The following is a 6,000-nucleotide window of genomic DNA, read 5'->3' on the forward strand; positions in this document are numbered from 1 at the left end:
TGAATGCTTCCTATAAAACAAAACAAAAATGTTAAACCTGCTTGCAAGTCAAAAAGGAAAAAAAGCCCGTCAGGGAATAACATTTTCACCTGGCCTTCTCCCCTGCTATGTGCTGATTTGCAGGGAATTTTCAGTATATACTGTGTGCCTTGGATTTCATGAGGGAAGGAAGATGAGGTATAAAAATGAGGTGAGGGGAGATACTTCATCAGGCAAGGCCTTCCTCCACCTGCCTTCCTCCACCCTCTAGTCTCTGCTTCTCAATTTGTATTGTATTATTTGATGTACTGTGGCTTGCCGTTTTTTTTTTATTGTAGTTTAGAAATTATTTATTGTAACCGTTAAGAGTGAATCTCTGTTTTATATGCTGATGTTATTATTTTATGCTATTCTAATGATTGTTGAATGTTTCTTTTTTGATGTAGGTTGCTTATTTTAAAGTTATGTTTTATTATCACATTTTTGTATTGCATTAAATTGTTACAAGATGTACATTTTTTGTTTCTTCATCTTGTAAACTGTCTTGAGTATTGTAAAATAGAAAGACACTATACAAATGGGGGGGAGAGAATGGAGATAAATTTAAGAAAATAAACAATGATCAGAAGCAAGTCCCACAAAATTCAAAGAGGAAAAGTATAATACACCCCAACCTCTAAGTGGTGCGAGATTCCAGGGGTGCCAGGCAGGTGCATTTACTAGGGTCTGTGATTCCTTTTGCACAATGAGGAACAGCGGAGACTGTGGTGTCTTTATGAAATATGGTTCATTTATACATATATACAACCTGAGGCTAGATGGAGAGAGTTCAGAGCATTCATATCCCAAGAGGGTCCTCTTCCTTTTATTGTTAAAGCCTCAGATTCCAAGAGATTCCCCAAACATTGCATCTGACCTCTGTGCAGAATAAAACAGACAGCCTTCGGTCCTGGATTGACTCCCACCCAGCTTGCAAAAATGAAACGTCTTTCCTGTTTGCTCACACCACCCAAACTAAAATCCTACACCCTTCAAACCAGGGGTCGGCAACCTAAGGCCCATGGGCCACAAACGGCCCATAGGGGTGTCTAACCAGCCCACGAACCACCCTCGAACCGAGCCGCCCACTCAACGAGTCCCTGCGTGCTGCGCTAAACCGACGTAGTACGGCAACTTGCTTCTGCAGCACCGAAAATCGCGTCTGCACAGATGCAGATGCCTAAAATTGCATCTGTGCAGATGTAGACGCCGGAAATTGTGGGCGCGCAATCCGGCCCATAGAAGGATCTCTGCTGGAGTAAACTGGCCCAGGTGAGGTAAACCTTGCAGACCCCTGCTTTAAACCCTTTTGCTTCTGCCCACTAACACACAGCTGGAGGAAGACCCCCACCCCTCTTTTTCTGGCATAATCTTCACCTTCCTAATGGTGTTCTTGGTGACTCAGCCATTATTAGCTTTGATCGCCTTGATGGTTCCTCTCCCAGGTTGTTTCCTGGACAGGGAAAGCTGAACCCAGCTCTTTAAAGTCTAACTTTCAGTTTAACGCTCTAAGCATTGGTTAATTCTAACTTTTATTAAATCCAGCAATTATGGGGAGGATCTAGCAACCATGAGTTTAGGGGATCCTTGGCCCCCCTCCCTCCAAAAAAATTATAACACATATATTTTAGCCATGATGAATATCATGTGGTTTTTTTTTTTACTTCATACAGTTTATTTTAGTAGTCCTTACAACACTCCTGTAAAGTAGACCAGCAGCATTATGTGTCTGTTAAAGATGGAGGATGAGCTAAGAAGTCACAATGACTTGTGCCAAAGGCTACCCAGTGAGTTGACATCTAAACAGAAATCTGAACTAGAAGATTCCAGGGTGAATACTCAGGACCCAAACTGCAACTACATCAATAGAAACAGTGTGTTTTGCTTTCATTTTACTACTTTCAGCACACTGAAGAGCTTAGAATATATTCTGCTTCTCTGGAATAGAACTACTTTTAAATGAGCAAAGCAGTGTTTTCAGAAGAAGCAAGAGTTTAACATTGTGCATTGTGAGTATGTTTGGATTCTACTGCCATGATCTCTACTAGATTTGCAGGAATGCCTACTTGGACAGAATTTTTATGTTACAAAAGTTGAAGAGGAATTTACATTGTATGTTTAATCTATATTATTATTATTATTATTATTATTATTATTATTATTATACTATAGAAATGATACTTTTAATGCAACCCTGTGCTTAGATGCCACTATTTGATGTTCAGGATTGCAGCCATGTTAAAAAAATGTGATGCAGGATTATCTCCCCATGGGAGGGGGGTTACATCCATGCAGTTCTATCTTTATGGTGCTCCTAATCTATATGCTGCCATTTCCTGTTCTGAACTCAGTAGTAGTGTGCAATAGCATTTCCTAGATAGTTTTGACTTTTTTTTCCTGGGCAGCTTACTTAAATGAAAGCAGGAGGAAGAAATATAATCAGCAGCACTACTTGGTCAGCAGAGGTCGCTTTCTTTCTTTTCCCACCGACACGGACACATTGTCTGAATTTATATGCACACATATAGTTTCAGTTAGGTGGGATCACATCAGAATAATGTTATAAGATGGATGTTTTTGCAGTGTGAATAACCTTGCAACAGTAGTATAAATAAACAACAAAAGTATTATGTGATGTAACCTCATGGAGACTAATTTACAGAAAGGCAGGCATTGGACAATGCATAGTAAATAGATATTTGCTTTTTGAAGACTTAATGTATTTACATCAAAAGGTCTAAGCTAAGAGACAGATCTATAAAGCCACTGTTTGGCGACTTTTTGAGTAGAGTTCTCGATGCTTAGAGCACTCTCTAAAGTTGCAATCTCCATGCTGTGAAAATCTTCAGGCTGCTATGAAAGGATCAAGAACAGGCCTGGCTTTTACTGTGTTTTGTTTAGTTAGCAACCCTATTTTATACTTACCGTACTACTGCTTCTTCAGTTAATAAAGAGCCATGATTTTATGTTCAGTGTACAAAAAGCAGCCAAAATTATTTTTGACTTTAGAATATCAGCCAATACAAAAGCATAAAGCTTAAGTAATCTCTCTCTCTCTCTCTCTCTCTCTCTCTCTCTCTCTGTGTGTGTGTGTGTGTGTGTGTGTTGGGTAGGGTTGGGATTCATAGTATTCAGATGTAGTTAGACAAATATTTGTTTTTCAGTTGTTACTGTCTCCTGGGTAGCATAGCAGACATTATAGTCAAATTAGATGTGACATGGAAGTTCTGTGAATGGAACTCTTGAAATCATTTTCCTTACAAAAAGCAGCTTCAAGGGACCTAAACCAAACCTGTGAAGTACAGTATGGGATTTAACCCTTTCCCCTAGTTCTATGCCATCAAAGCTAGTCTTTGCTTTAATTAGCAAAACTTGCAGGTACAAAGACTTATCTCTAGGGCCAGTTCTTGTTTATCTAGTACCATCTGGGAATTGAAGCCTGCATCATTCCTCTCAGCCCTGTGTTGCAGTAATAAGAATGGCAACAGTGCTAACGTTTTAGAAAAGCTTTTGATATTATATAAATATATAAACAGGATGGGGAATTGGTGGTGTTCTAGATGTTGCTGAACTCCATCTCCCATCATCCCTTACTACTGGCCACAGAGCCATCTTTCCCATAGGGCTTAGAGGTGCGTCGCACCAGAGCGCTGGCCTCTCAGGGGCGTCCCAGCGAGTGGGGGAGCTGTGCAGCTTTGCCAGCAGCCTCCCCTTTCCCTCCACACCCACCAACTGCGCCCCACCAACCATATGGCTGGCAGGTGTGCAGCTTCCCTCCCAAGCCTCTGCGGGGATTGCTCTCCTGCAGCGACATGGGGGAGAGTTGTTCCCACCCCAATGGCTGGCAGTGCGTAGCTTCACCTCCCCCCCATTCATGGTAATTTGGGGCACTGGGCAGATATTTGCACCCCGGCGCCACATCTGTTAAAGACAGCCCTGATTGGCCATGCTGGCTGGGGCTAATGGGAGTTGCTGTCCAACAATATTTGGAGACACATAGTTCCCTGCTCTTATTTATGCAGTCCTACCTTGGATGTCAAACAGAAACCATCCCAGAAGTCTGTTCGACTTCCAAAACATTTGGAAACCAAAGTGCGGCTTCTGATTGGCTTCAGGAAGCTCCTGCAGCCAATTGGAAGCTGTGGAAACCTCACCGGATGTTCGGCTTCCAAAAATAGTTTGCAAACCAGAACAGTCACTTCTGGGTTTGCGGCGTTTAGGAGCCAAAACTTTAGAGAACTAAGCTGTTCGTAAACCAAGGTACGATTGTACTTTGCTTTAGTTTAGGATATATATTGTAATAAGCAGGGAGAGGTATAGACAGGGATATGCTAGGCAAAAGTTGTGACCAGAAAGTTGCGATCTCCTAGAGGAGAGGAAGTAAAAATGGAATGATATGTACTGAAATTTAATTTAGTCATTTTTTTAAAAAATGTAACCAATTTTGAGTACTTGAGAAAGCTCTTATAAATTACATTACTCTTACTAATAATGCTGTCACTTATTGCCCAGATTTACAGGAGATATAGTAATAGTTTCCACCCGCCTTATGTGCACCTTTAAAGGGGGATTCCCCATTCATATGTTTTCTAAACAGGTCCAACTCCCCATTGAATCTGAGTCTTCTACATTTCATAAAGCTAGATTTTTACATCCTGCTGAAAGTGAGAAGAACACAGACTTCCTGAGCTGGGCAACATTCTTCCAGATTATACTACGAAACACAGAAAGCACTATGCAGTGAGAAAACCCTCATCATTTGAATCCACGCTAGTTGTAGTTTTGATTCAGAATTAGGAGCAGTCTATGACTTTTCTAAAAGTGTAAAATCATCATCATCTAAACTCTACCTCTTCACTTGCTCAGCCATCTCTCCACACTTTTGAATTTTCACTGAGGTGGTAAAAGTGGGAGATCCCACCATTAAATGTCCTTAAGGTAGGCCAGTGATCCTACCTTCACTATTGTACACCCCTGTTGGGTACCACAGCAGGAAAGATTGGGCCCATGGGGCTGGCTGGAGAGAGACAGTATTATGAGCAGCCCCTTCTGCCTTGATGACGCAGTGTGCAGTGGGCTAGTCATGGAAGGAGCTGCCGATTAAAGCCCTCATTTGTTTACCTGCACCCTCCTTGTAGGTGGCATGGAAATGGGGATTGGGTCCAATGAACCCACTGCCTTCTCTCCCTCACACATTGCCTCTGGAGGGCAGGGCAGGTGTGGTTCACTGGGCTGAATGCGGTAGTGAGGTGACCCTCTAGGTTTAGCATCAACCTTATATACAGTACCTCTCAGAGAGAGAGAGAGAGAGAGAGAGAGAGAGAGAGAAAGCAAGCACGCAGAGGTGGTTGCAACTAGGGTACTGTTCTTGCCCCCTGGGTGCCTAGAGACAGTCAGCAAGAGAGAGGAGTTAGGAGCAGCAGTCACCCTCCTTTCTTGCTTGATTACAGACCCCCAAGCTTAGAACAGCCTCCCCCAACCTGGTGCCCTCCAGATGTGTCGAACTGCATCTCCAACCCTCCCCCATCATTGGCCACGACAGCTGCGGCTGCTGGGAGTTGTAGTCCAACGCACCTGGTGGGCACCAGGCTGGGGAACGTTGGCTCAACGGGTGAAATGCCGCAGGGTGTCTCCGCGTTTCTCCCAGGGGGCTTCCTGGTTGGAGAGTCCTCCTGCCTCTACTTCTTTTTCCAGGTTCTGCTGCCGAGCGTGGGAGGCAAGGAAAGTTGGCTCCCGCTGTTCCACCACGTCTCCTTACTAGCAGCAGCAGCAGCAGCAGATAAAAGGGGCCGCGCTCCTCATGCTTTCCCCCCAGCCTTCCTCAACTCCTTGCACAGCTCGACCCTCGGCTGTGTGGGGACCCAGAAAGCAGCCTGGCTGCGCTGGCTACTCCCGCCCGGGCGACAAAGACGAAGAAACGCCTCAGCAGCGCGTCCGCTGTCCCGCTGCTCTCGCGCCCAACCGAGAGAAGTTGGGCGGCAG

The sequence above is a fragment of the Podarcis gaigeae genome (assembly GCF_964106915.1).
Source record: "Podarcis gaigeae genome assembly, chromosome: 9".
NCBI lineage: Eukaryota > Metazoa > Chordata > Lepidosauria > Squamata > Lacertidae > Podarcis > Podarcis gaigeae.